Raw genomic sequence first — 14,344 nt, 5'->3', positions numbered from 1 at the left:
TGTTGTCAGAACACTTGTTCTAACTTTAAGAGGAGATTTGGAACTGGTTAAACGAGTTCGCTTTGTCCGTACTGGTTTCGATTCTGGAGACAAAGACGGTTGACTCGTAAGCCTCCGCGAACGACGGGGTTTCAATTGACTTTCTTCCACGATTGCGGATTACTTGATCAACTAAAATAAAAAGGGGAAGTATGTTTCCGATTTGAATGAATTTTAGACGCTTTTAGACACAACTTGTTTTTTCAATTTTAAAGAGTCGAGAAAAAATAAAAGATGACTCTAGTCGCCTTCGATGTTTTAACGAGCCCGAAGTGACAAATGCTCGAATGGACTTTTTCTGTTATAGAGTCTGAAAAAGGCCAAAAGGAACTGCTCTGGAGATCTAGGTAGAGGGTGTGCCAAACCAATCACAAAATTGTAGAATACGTTTTACGGTACGGCAGTCAATCTTCCCGAATGTTGTGATCAGTGCATTGAGATCAGTAGGGCGGTCGACACGGCTTCCTAAGGATAAAGGTTTTGAGCCTATAAGGGTCTCCCAATATATACGCGGCGGTACGTGGGAGCACAATCCGTACTGGCACTTTTGGTCCCTCAGGAGGAATCACCCAACCATCAGCGAGGCCAACAGATACCAGGTTTTACGACGCCGGAACACGTCTCTAGCCTAGACCTCTATGTTGTGCGTTATGTTACAAAGCGTTATTAAGTTCATTCAGTTTATTTTATGTTGATCTTTCTTAGAAGTTTTCCTTTTGAGGTTCACCACGAGATGTAGATACAACTTCCTAAATGCAATCTAAAAGATGATAAGCAAATCTTTATCTCTTTTTCAACAATGAAAATCCTAGCTACAAAGGGAAGAGAAAGACACCATCTTTTCTCAAAGAGCAATCAGCACACTCTAAATGCACTTTTCCTAAATCAAGCATGCAAACTATTCAACATGCAAATGCACAATGCAAGTGCTTGTTTTCCGCTTTCTTAATATTGATGCCTAAAAAGAAAGCTTTTTGTACAACTTTGAATTTGCTTTTAAATGACAACTACAAACAAGTTTACTTTTTCAAAATCAAAAAGGGTAGAAGAGAATACAACACTTTATCATTTTCGAAATGAACACTTGTTTCGACACTTAAAAGAGACAAACTCAAACCAAAAGCAAAAGTAAATGTATAACCAACTGTAAACAGCCAATGAACTCTCTCCTAAGACCACAATCAACAGATCTGAATCAAGGGCTACAGGATGACTATTTCACTCTTGCAATGGAAAACTGTAAATGATGCCACAAACACATAAAAACACTCACAGTCTTTTTGTACAAAAGGAGGCGGAATTAAGGCAGAGAAAAGGGGTTATCAGACAGGTACCTATGCTGGTTACAGGCTGCAAAAATCAGAGATCAAAACAAGGCAAAACAGAGCAAAGAACCCCAGCTACACAAGGCATAAGCTGGATCAGCGCACCTGTATAAAAAAGAAACTGAATTGCAGCGCAGGTAGCCCTCTCGGGACCTGCGTTGAAATGCAGAGTCTCTTCACAGAGCCTGCGCTGGAGCAGAAACGAGAGTTCTCTCCGGGTTCTGGGTCATGGTTTGCAATTTAATCTACAGTTTCAGGCCAAATAAAAGCAACAAGCAAGGTACAATCAAAGGGATGATTTGAAGGAGGGCTAAGATCTATCACAAAGGATCATCAAATCATTTGTGAGTCCATTGTTTAGATCATAGACAAATCCAGTGATTGGATCAAAGCAGCAGCTGTCTACTTTGCATCTGAAAATAGCAGATGCAGTTCGATTGCTGCTCTTGCGTCTATGAAACAAACAATGATAGAAACACAAATAAAATGACTAAACAGATCTCCCTAGCGGAGTCACCAATTTTTTGTGGGGAAAAATGCCTATGCAGGACAATCCTATCCACCTAAGGTGTGACAGTGCCTTCGCAACAAACAGAAACAGCTATTCTAGTATTCTTCCTTTATGAATTAAGAATGAAGAGAGATGGATGGACTAACCGGTGTCTTCCGTTTGTCCCTCGATCCGATTTCTCTTCTCTTTGAGAGCTCCCAGCTACTTGCCTTCTCGCTCGCCCAGCTTCAACAGGTTCCTGCAAGATCACAAGAAGGGAACGCTACACAAAGACATAGATTCATATCCATAACTAGTTCAGGATTAGAAATAAACTAAACATACTAATGCAATCATACATCAAAGACACATCAGCATGTAGGAGAAACCAAGATAGCTTTATTGATGAAATAACAAGGTTCAGGAAGAGATACAACCAAGAGAGTTCCAATCCAGCATCTACCTCCCAGCGAATGAAATCCTTTCTTCACCTCCCTTCAAAGCATAAAGCACCCAATGATTCCAATCTCAAACCAACATCAATTCTTTGCAATATCCAAATTCCAGCCTCCGGATCTCATGGAGGAGAGATCCATATATAGATGTTTGGAGAGAGGATGAGTCAGCTTGAGATCTGACTAGTGTCCTCTCCCTCTGTCAGTTCTTGCTTCCACTTGGAGACTAAGAGCCTGTTACTCATCACCTAGTAGAACTCAGCAAGGCAAGTGTCATGGAGGAAGATTCTGGAAGCTTCCACAATCTTTACACCTCGCACAAAGGACCCTGCCATTTGTCATTTCCCACTCAACGCACCTTGGTAGTGCATTTGGGTGCGTTGCAACGCACCTAGCTAGTGTACTGGGGTGCTTTGCAACGCAGGTGGCCAGTGGAGCCACTGAAATGATCATGATTTGACTTGTTTTGAGCAGTTTCTGGTGGATAACTTCTGTGAATTGCTGTGGTTTGCTGGCCTTGTTCCTCTAGGGGTAGGAACAACATGTTTAGGGACTTTGGATCCCTTGGATTATGGACATTTCATGCTTAGAGCTGTAAGGCACAAAAATGTTTATAACAGGGATTTTGATTAGTGTCATCTCTTTGATAGTTCTTGGCTACACTTGGAGATTTCATGATCTCTTACTCATCCCTGGGTGAATTTAGAGAGGCAAGTGTCAAATGAGCAACTTCTAGAAGATTCTCTGGGTTTCCACCTAGCAAACTGCCTCTGCCATTTATCTTCTCTCGCTCATTGCACCCTACAAAAAGGCTTTTTAGTATGCATCGCACTTTTTTCATGTGGCAGGTGAGATGCATCGCACCCTTAGCACTGAGCAGTCTGTATGGTCCTGTTTTGAACAGTTCTGAGTAGTCTTTCACGGAGAACTTCTGGGAGGTGATGTAATCAACTAACCTTGCTCCTTTACAGTATGAAACAACACTTTTAGGGACTTATAAGCCCTTGATTTTATGGACATATGTGATTGGGTTTGCAGTGCCCAAATATGTCTATAACAGTTGGTTAGCCCAAAAGGAATCACCAAGAACTCAAAGTGCCCATAGTGACACCTGAAGGCGATCTTGGGAATGTCCTGCTCCCTCACACGAATCTGATGGTACCCAGATCTCAAATCAATAGTTGAGAAGTAACATGCCCCTCTCAACTCGTCCATCAACTCATTGATCCTGGGTATGGGGTACCTGTTCTTCAGGGTCTTCTTGTTCACGACCCTGTAGTCAATGCACATCCTCAATGTACCATCCTTCTTCTTCACCAGCACCACAGAAGAAGCAAAAGGACTCATGCTCAGTCGAATATGCCCAAGAGCTAGCAACTCCTAGATAGCCCGCTCAATCTCATCCCAATAGGCCTTAGGGTACCTATAGGGGGAGGTAATCACAGCCTGTATGCCCTGCTCAAGCTCGATGGTGTGCTCAAACCCTCGATCCAATGGCTGTCCTGGTGGAATCTCCCCAAACACTATGGCATACCGATCAAGGATAAACTGTATCTCTGGATGTACCATCTGCCCAGTAGTCCCTGCATCTGATACACACAGCTCCACTGCCCACTCTATGTCTCCCTTTCAGAAGACTACCTCCATTCGATGAGCCAAAATAGTCTGAGGCGGATATGTGTGCTATCCCTGTATCTTCTCATGCCTGCCTTTCTTCTCATCATCCCACTCCATCTCCAAGGTCTTCCAATCTGTCGTGACCTTCCCTAGAGTGATAAGCCACTGAATACCAAGTATCATGTTGGTGTCTGTAATATCGACCACAAAAAAGTGGTCAGTCAATGTGTAGGTGCCCATCGTTAGTGAAAGCTCTGGAACATAAAGAGCACACGTCATGGTCTGATCTGTTGGGACCAAGACTGAAAACCCATCGAAGCTCTCTGTTTGTATACCTCTCCGCTCAACCATCTGGGAATCGATGAAGTTGTGGGTCACCCCACTGTCAACCAAAACTGATACTCGCTGGCCACGTACTGTCCCTCATATGCATAGCGTCAGATACTTGGGAACTCCTTGCAATGCTACAAGGGCCCCTTCGGTGGGTGCAAAAGATGCACCACCTGCTGTTGGAAGTGGTGGTGGCAAAGGACCCTATATGGCATGGCTATCTCCTACCTCCAGATCATCCTCGTCATCCTCTTCTCCACTACCCTCGGAGAAGACCTCAATAAAATGTGCTTTACTGGTAGCACATCAATGTCTTGGTGCCCATGGCTCCTAACAAGTGAAGCACAACTACTTCTTCTTCAGCTCCCTCCTAGCATCATCATCAAGCTATACTCATCCTAGATTCCTGTTGTTGGGAAAAGTATCGAATACGGAATGACCCTATCCCACTCTAAGGGTGATAGTACCTCAGCAACAAGCAAGACAAAGCTATCTAAGATTTCTTCCTTATGAAATGTAAAGAGAGGAGAAGGAGATTAACTAACCGATGTCTTCCGCTAGTTTGTTGATCCAATCTCACTCCTTGCTGCCTGCTCCCAGCTCCTTGCTCTTTCACTGGCCCAGCTACTCCAAGATCCTGCGAAATGACAAGAGAGGGAAACTACAAGAAGCATACATTCATAACTAGTTTAAGGATTAGAATAAACTAAATATGCAAATACAACAAAACATCATTGAGATACATGCATATAGAAGAAACTCAAATGGCTTTATTGATGGAAGAAGTAAAGTTCAGGAAGTGATACAACCATAAGAGGCCCAATCCAGCATCACCTTCCCAGCAGAAAGGAATATCCTCTTCACCTCCTTCAAAGCAAATCACCCAATTGTTCTAACCTCAAACCAACAACAATTCTTTGCATTCACAAAATTCCAACCTCCAGATCTCATGAGTCAGCCTGAGATGTGACTAGTGTCCTCTCCCTCTTTCAGTTCTTGATTCCACTTGGAGGTTCTTGCTTCCACTTGGAGATTTGGAACCTCTTACTCATCACCAGTCGAATTCCCTGATCCAAGTGTCATTTTGGAAGCTTCCTGGGCATTGACACATTGAGGAATGAGCCTTCCACTTGTCCAAACTCGCTCAGCGCAGGTAGCCTTTGTTGGAGTTGACATTCAACGCAGGTGGACAGTGGAGCAGTTGACATTCAGCGCAGATGCTCAGTGGAGCAGTTGACATGATCTAGAATTGGCTTGTTTTTTAGTAGTTTCAGGTGGAGAACTTGTCTGAATTGCTGTGGTTTCTTGGCCTTGTTCCTCTAGGGGTAGGAACAACATGTTTAGGGACTTTGGATCCCTTAGATTATGGACATTTCATGCTCAATGCTGTAAGGCACAAAAATGTCTATAACAGTTGCCCCCTAAAGTATGAGGCCATTTATCGGGTGAAATGCTTTACCAGGAGGATCCGAAGTTCATCCAATCGCTGGGAGGTGACCTGTAATAAGATACAATACAATACATTATTTTTCATACTGCTATCATGATCTAGCTGAGACGAGCATTCCCATGCTCAGCTTTATAAATACATTTTTCTGTACATAGAACAGACAATCGTCTGATGGTAGACTGATAATTTTGATGAAATTATCATCCTTTGAGTAGGATGATCATCTGCTGCACATGTCAATGTCTTTATTTCCTGAATATATATCGCAGCCCGGATGGATGAAACTAGATCCGGGGTCTTCAATCTCGTCCGATCTTCACTCTAAGTACAAGTCTATCCACGTGAGAATTTTTTGAAGTCGAACGTGGAAAGACATCGCTTGATTACCAGTCAATAATGTAAACTGTTAACAAGCGCGAGAGGAATCACCGATAATGATGATGACCCTCAAGGTACTGCAGTACAATTCACGTGGTGTGAATAAAGGACTTGGCGTTGAACACCACGCAAAATCTTTCGGTCGAAGGTCATTGATGTATACCTATCGCCGGAAGTGAGAAACTTGCCATTGAGGCATGCAAGCTTCAAAGTACTGAGGGGGGTGTTCCTAGATCAACTTCTTGGATAATGAGCTGATGTCGACAAGAAGCGATCCGTCAAAGGAGGGCCTTAATGAATCCCACATCAGTGACACGGAATGGAGCTAATGATTGTGATGAAGGTGAAAACGATCTATGACATATGATTCAGGGTGGCGGTCATGAAAGGATGAAAGATGATGTATGGCAGTGGATGGGACACGGTTGACTCTTTCTGAACAACATCTCTTGAACATATAACGACACTGATGCGATGGATCGGTAGCATTAACCCAACTATGGATGGTATGGCGAGACCATGGTGATGTGACCGGTGAATGAAAACAACCCAACCCGATGTGGTACGGAGGAAAAGTGTCATGTTCAAGAGCGACTTGCTACCATCAAAGCTTTGAGTTTCTCCCAATTTTTCCCCAGTCATTTCTGACCAGTACCTCTTTATTTTTGTCAAGCTTGAGGAGGATAACATATGCTTGTTCTATAACCTGCCCTTCGGGCAAGCCCATCGCTATGTTTTAACGAGCCTAGCGATAGGGAAACTCGTTCTCGTCTAAAGACAAGTTTGTCGCTATTTAATGTATTTAACGAGTCTAGCGACAAAGACAACTCGGTCCTTTTCATTTTTAGAGAGTCTGAAAAGGTACATAAAGTTAACTCCAAAGGTCCTTTTTCGTCATCTAATCCCTTAAGTCTGAAAAAGTATAAAACAATACAGAAGGGATGAATGTTCGATAGTTTTATCGAGCCGAACTAAACAAGCGCTCGATCTTTTTGTGCAATAATCCCTCAGGTCCAAAAAGATTAAAATCTAGAGGAGGGATAGCTCTTCTGGTCTCTTTAATGAGCTGGAAGGCCAAAACTCGGCAAACTTTTCATATTTTACGAGTCAGATGAAAAGAGCTCAAAGAAGACTCGTCTTTTGAGGAACGAGTGATAAACAGGGATAGCATCTGATTCCAGGTACAGGTTGGAATTTTCCAATCACGGCAATGTCACAAGGATGGCTAGGTGAAATCACTCTTCGCAGTTGTTCCTCAAAATAGGTAAACAATCAAATGGAGGTGAACGATCGGCCAAATGAAAAGTGGAGGTGACGGTGCAAAAACGACCAAGGCTTTTATGGCTGATGGATTTATGATCACAATGGTTATTTACCGGTTCATTTTTTCTGGATGAGCTTGAACTCTAGGGGGAAGCTTGCTCACAATTGCTTTTCTATTTTTTAATGAGCATAAATTCCGCGTTAAAACTGCTCGAATCTTGCGTTTATTTTTTAACGAGCATGAACTTTGTGCTAAAACTGCTCGAATACCAGTCATATGATAAGAATGTCTCCTTAGAAACGGCAACTTTTAGATTTTTGCCCCACATCCTTTCTTCATGCAAGTTAGGAAACGGCTAACCTAAAAAACAGGTAAATAACCACTCTTTGCTTGCACTCCAAAAGGTTTGCATGCCCCCAGGTATAAAGTATGATTTCAAGGTTACCCCTACTTCACCTCCGCCAAAACATTTGTCTTGCCGAGAGAGGCCTACCTCTTTCAGGTTACCCAAAGATTGTCTCGTTAATTTTCCAAACAAAACACCTCCTTGGCAATGTCTACCAAAGGTGAGCGATGACGCCCGCCAACTCACATAACTTTGACAAAAGAATCCTATTCCAGAACAACCCCTCTTCCTAGACGGACAGGGTACGGACTAGTCATATTCTCCCGCGGAAACCTACCTTATACCCAAGGTTTTCTCTGCCTGAAGCAGACCAGGATGCATGCCCCCTGGGTTCCAGTCCCATCTTTCCGAATCACTCGCACTCATCGGGAAGAAGGACTGGGGGTGGAGACATTTCTTGATTGAATAGACCATTCAGGGTTGGTATGTGACTATTTGCGATGCGTGATCCCGGAAATGAAAGTTGGTCTACGAGCTTGACCATTCTTCCTTCGTGTGGAAAACACATTACTCTAAAGAGTGAGGAGACTATTGCTCCCATGCAATATATATAGTCTCGTCCAAGGAGTAGGTTATAATCCAAGGGTCCTTGAACGACCATCACGTTCATTTGAACGGCCTTCCCTTTCAATGTAATGGGCACATTGGGGAGGATCCCTAATGGTCGACTGGTTCCTTTATCAAAACTCGAGAGATTTCTTATCTCAGGCAAAAGCGTTGGGGAACCCAGTGCTTTCCAAGCAATAGAGGAAAGGATACTCACAGATGCCCCTTCATCAATGATATTGCCAGCCATTACCATTCTGTATATTTGGACTATAATTCTGAATGGTATACTGGCTGGCAACCGGGGTCTGCCTAGTTGGTTCCAGTCAAAGGACACAACCAGGTTGCTTGGTGGTGGGACCGAATACACGGCCGGATATGACCCTGACGAAGTTCCTTCCTGCGATAAAGGAATGGACGCATTGCCCTGATGCTCGTCAGAGTCTGTGTTGATGAAAAGAATCTGGATGGTGTCATCCTTATTCTCTTCAGTGACGGTGTCATTTGAAGATGAATCCTCTGAAGGCAAAGCCGGGTCAACTGCCGTTTCGACCTTTGGACTTTCATCAGGTCTGGATTCAGTGGGTTCATTTTCAATGACTGACACTTCAGCTGACCACTTGAGCGGGCCAGCTGTATTTTCAACTAACGAAGGACTTGGCACGAATTTTTTATATCCAGGAGGAAGTCGTGACGGTGAAACCGGACGATCTTCCAAAACTCTCTTCGCCTCGTCTAAGAAGGGACAACGGTGGATGGCGTGATCGCCTTCGCACAGTCTGCAGGGAGATCCAGCTCTCCCTCTTTGTCCTGGACCTTCACTTTCGCTGGTTGACGGTAAGCATTCAACATGGCTATCAGAGGTTGATGCTCCCAAATTGTGCAAACGAGGAGACCAGTCTCTTAGTATCCGGGGAATAAAGGGACAATCTCTATGGAAGTGGTTTCCTCTACATATGACACATGGCGATTTAGGCCCGGTCAGTGCTGTGTGTGGATTTTTGTCAGATGCCTTTTGCTTTCCCCTAGTCGCCTTTGGCTCCTTCTTCTTCTTCTCCTTCTTCTCTTTGGGAGCTTGGCTTTTGCCGGCTCTACCTTGCGAAGAGGAAGGACAAGAGGAAGAGTTATAGGAAGTACAAGGCTGGTGGGCAGCTCTAGACTGATCTAACTGTTGACTCGACTGTTCAGGAACGGTGGTGTTCTGAACTACATTGGTTGAGAAGAACCAGACTGGCAGGCCAATTGTCAGTCCTGGAAGCGACAATGTGGCCATGTGGGGCGCACCAACATCTCCCCAAGAGGAGAAGGGACTAGGATTTCCATCATGGGGAATTCCTTGGTTGGTGTGTTCCATGTTCTCAACCTAAAGATCAACGCAGGAATAGGAGGTGATTATGTTCCGTTTAAAATAAATTTTTAACGACGCTTTAGACACAACTTGATTTTTCACTTTTTAAGAGGCGAGAAAAAGCTAAAGATGACTCTAGTCTCCTTCGATGTTTTAATGAGCTCGAAGTGACAAATGCTCGGATGGACTTTTTCTGTTATAGAGTCTGAAAAAGGCCAAAAGGAACTGCTCTGGAGTTCTAGGCAGAGGGTGTGCCAAACTTTTCGCAAAACCGCAGAATACGTTTTAAGGTACGGGCGGTCGATCTTCGTGAATGCTGTGTTCACTGCATTGCGATCAGTAGGGCGGCCGACACGGCTTCCTATGGATAAAGGCTTTATTCCTATAGGGGTCTCCCAATATATACGCGACGGTACGTGGGAGCACAAGTCCATACTGATACTTATCGTTTCACTGTGGAGGAATCACCCAACCACTCAACGGTAAGATATCAGGTTTAACGACGCCGGAACACGTCTTTAGCTTAGACCTCTATGTGTTTGCGTTATTTTTCAAAGCGTTGTTATGTTCATTCGATTTATTTTAGGTTGATCTTGTTTAGAAGTTTTCCTTTATGGATCACCACGAGATGTATGGTACAACTCCTAAATGTAGTCTAAAGATGAGAAGCAAGCTTTTTTCAATCTTTTCAACATATGAAAATCTTAACTACTGAGGGAAAAGAAAGACATCATCTTTTCACACAGATCATAGAGCACACACTAATGCAATTTTTCCTAAATCAACATGCAAGCTGTCAAAATGAAAATGCACAATGCAGGTATTTCTTTTCTCTTTCTTAATATTGATGTTTATAAAAAGAAAGTTGTTGTATAACTTTGAATTCGATTTCAAGTGAAAACATAAACAAGTTTTTTAGTCCAAAATCAAAAGACACCTTATGATTTACTTGTTTCGACCCTACAAATACATAAATTCAAACCATATGACGAAAGCAAAAGCTCAATCAACTGTGAACAGCAAACAAACTAACTCCTAAGATCAAAACGACACTTATGACAGGTCTAGATCTAAGAGGCCACAGTAAGACTAGTTCACTTTCGTAATGGGAAACTGCAAATGATGTAAGAAATACACAAAGAAAAAATACAGTTTCTTTATACAACCGAGGCGGAATGGAGGCAAAGAAAGGTGGTTTCAGATAGGTACATTGACTGATAACAGGCTGCAAAAACAGGGATCAAAACAGGGCAACAGAGAGCAGAGAACCCCAGCTGCACAAGGGCAAACTGGTTCAGCGCAACCTCAACACTGTGGGTTTGACATTCAGTGCAGGTAGCCTTCACGGGATATCCGTTGAAATGCAGACTACCTTCACAGCAGTTGCGTTGAAGGAGAAACTCTCGTTTCTCCTGGGTTCTGGGTCACAAATTGCTCAAAAATCAACAGTTTTTGGCCAAATCAAAGCTATCAATCAAGTACACACTAAGGGATGATTCAAAGGAGGATGAATATCTATCACTAAGAGCTGTTAGAGCACTTGTGGATCAGCTCTTCAGATCATAAACAGGTCCAGTAACTGGACTAGAGTAGCTGCCCTCTACTTTGCATTTGAAAGATCCAAATGCAGTTCGATTCGGTACTCCCTGAGTTTATGAAATGAATAGCAAAAAACACAAACAAACCAACAAGATACGATCCCCAGTGGAGTCGCCAATTTGTTGTTGGGAAAAGTATCCAATACGGAATGACCCTATCCCACTCTAAGGGTGATAGTACCTCAGCAACAAGCAAGACAAAGCTATCTAAGATTTCTTCCTTATGAAATGTAAAGAGAGGAGAAGGAGATTAACTAACCGATGTCTTCCGCTAGTTTGTTGATCCAATATCACTCCTTGCTGCTTGCTCCCAGCTCCTTGCTCTTTCACTGGCCCAGCTACTCCAAGATCCTGCGAAATGACAAGAGAGGGAAACTACAAGAAGCATACATTCATAACTAGTTTAAGGATTAGAATAAACTAAATATGCAAATACAACAAAACATCATTGAGATACATGCATATAGAAGAAACTCAAATGGCTTTATTGATGGAAGAAGTAAAGTTCAGGAAGTGATACAACCATAAGAGGCCCAATCCAGCATCACCTTCCCAGCAGAAAGGAATCTCCTCTTCACCTCCTTCAAAGAAAATCACCCAATAGTTCTAACCTCAAACCAACATCAATTCTTTGCATTCACAAAATTCCAACCTCCAGATCTCATGGGAGAGATATCCATATATAGATGTTTGGAGAGAGGATGAGTCAGCCTGAGATGTGACTAGCGTCCTCTCCCTCTTTCAGTTCTTGATTCCACTTGGAGGTTCTTGCTTCCACTTGGAGATTTGGAACCTCTTACTCATCACCAGTCGAATTCCCTGATCCAAGTGTCATTTTGGAAGCTTCATGGGCATTGACACATTGAGGAATGAGCCTTCCACTTGTCCAAACTCGCTCAGCACAGGTAGCCTTTGTTGGAGTTGACATTCAACGCAGGTGGACAGTGGAGCAGTCGACAGTCAGCGCAGATGCTCAGTGGAGCAGTTGACATGATCCAGAATTGGCTTGTTTTTGAGTAGTTTCAGGTGGAGAACTTGTCTGAATTGCTGTGGTTTCTTGGCCTTGTTCCTCTAGGGGTAGGAACAACATGTTTAGGGACTTTGGATCCCTTAGATTATGGACATTTCATGCTCAGTGCTGTAAGGCACAAAAATGTCTATAACAATTCCCCTTTGGAGGTGGAATCCTCACATCCTTCCCCTTAGACTGAAAAGTTTGTCTCTAGGGGTAAGGTGTCCGTGTCCTGGGTAAGACATCCTGTAAGTCTCGAGTCCTACTGATAGCGTCCTGGAGTGTGGTTGGTCTAGTAGATCGGACTAAACCCCGAAGTGATTTTGCTAACCCCTCAACATACATATAGACCCTCTATGTCGTGGATAGGTCTGGCACCATCACAGAGACCCTCAAGAAATCTACAATGTAGCTCTCTAGGCTCCCTGTCTATTTGAGCCTTGTCAACTCAACAAAATGCTGCTCTAGATCCCTCCGATCAAATCACTCCATCAATCTCCTGGTAAACTTGGCATATGTCATCACTGTGGAGTGCCCTAGTATAACCATCCCATGAAACCACCAATCCTAGGCGTCACCATCCAAATGCAATGTTGCCACCTTGATGGCCCCTGTCTCCGACATTTGGTTAAGCTGGAAATAAATGTCCAACTTCTCCACCCAAGACTTTATCGAACTGTTTGATGAACCATCAAACGTAGGCAAGTGGAATCTACTCACTGCACGGTGGGTGTCACCATCATGGTAATGCCTGTACCCTATGTGATGGTCGCGGGGTCTACTATCCCGCTGGAGCTGAACAAAATCTTTGAATGAGAGGGCTTCCCTGAAATCCTGCCCATAGGCCTGGTACTCTGCAAAATAATCGCCCATATGTTCAGGCTCTGCCTCCTGCTGGGTTACTTCCCCCATGTCGTATCCTAAGAAAGTCGGCATGGTAGAGCGTGTAGGGGCATGTGAGGCCACCTGCTATGGAGTATCACGCTACTCTGGCAAATGGTGGGATGCGCCCGATCCCTCACCAACCTGAAAATCTCGTGGACTCTCGCGTTGTCTGGCCTCTACTGCCATGAATCTCTGCCCCATCACCTCAATTTGCCTCGACAGATCCTACATGGATTTGAGGAGCATATCCCCAAATATCTTCCCATCATCATCTGCCATCAGATCCTCCTACTCCGTGTCCACCACAAGCTCCCTCTATCCTACGTCCACCACAGGCTCCTCCTATTCGACATCCACCACCGGAAAATAGTCTCCCTCTCCGTAAGTGTTCTCCAACCTATGTCGAGTGTCCCTGTATCTCCAACCTCTGTAACAGATGTAGGGTTTTTCCCCCAGTGTTATAGATTGCTAGCTCCACAGGCTGAGCCAGATCTCTGCTCTGATACCACTATAATATCCCTAACCTAGAATGTTCCTCAAACCCCAGCAAAATCTCAACCATAAAAATGCACAAGGGGTATACTGGCTGAGAAAATCACAGAGATATAATAATAGTGCAGCAACAATAATGTACATATGAAATATAAACAGATACACACGAAATGCAGCGAGAAATGCTAAGCCATTTTATTATACTGAGTAAAGGAATGAGTACAGATGTGATCAGAAGGATGGCACCTCGACTTGCATAAGGCAAGTGAAGGAATACACTCAGAATAATAAGGAATGGCCTCACACTGATCTGCGTTCCAACTGCCGGAAAACTGTCGCGCTACTACTGCTACTGGAAATTGAATGAGCATTTGAGGCTACTCCCCTCCTCAAAAAAGGCTGAAACTCTGGAATCAGACTCTACTCAAGAAACCCAGAAAAACCCAGAAAGATTTTCTAAAATGGTCGACCCCTGAAAATCACCCCCTTGGGGTTCTGCGTAGTCCCTCAATGCTCTGCGTTGCCACTAAATGAAAACCTCTAGAAAACTGCCTAAAACTCCTGTTAAAACTCTCTAATATGCAACAGCTAATCCCCTGCTCTACCTCTGAGCACAAATTCTCCTGCAAACCCTCAACTAGGCTCCTGCCAGAAAGAACTGCATCCTCCTCTCAGTGTTGCGCAGTCCTCCAAGACGCTGATAAAACTG

The sequence above is a fragment of the Pinus tabuliformis genome, chromosome 1_1 (assembly GCF_031772625.1).
Source record: "Pinus tabuliformis cultivar Carrire ecotype Pingquan chromosome 1_1, CPIR1, whole genome shotgun sequence".
Lineage (NCBI taxonomy): Eukaryota > Viridiplantae > Streptophyta > Pinopsida > Pinales > Pinaceae > Pinus > Pinus tabuliformis.
The sequence above is the reverse complement of the archived record's forward strand: the minus strand, read 5'-3'. Positions refer to the sequence as shown.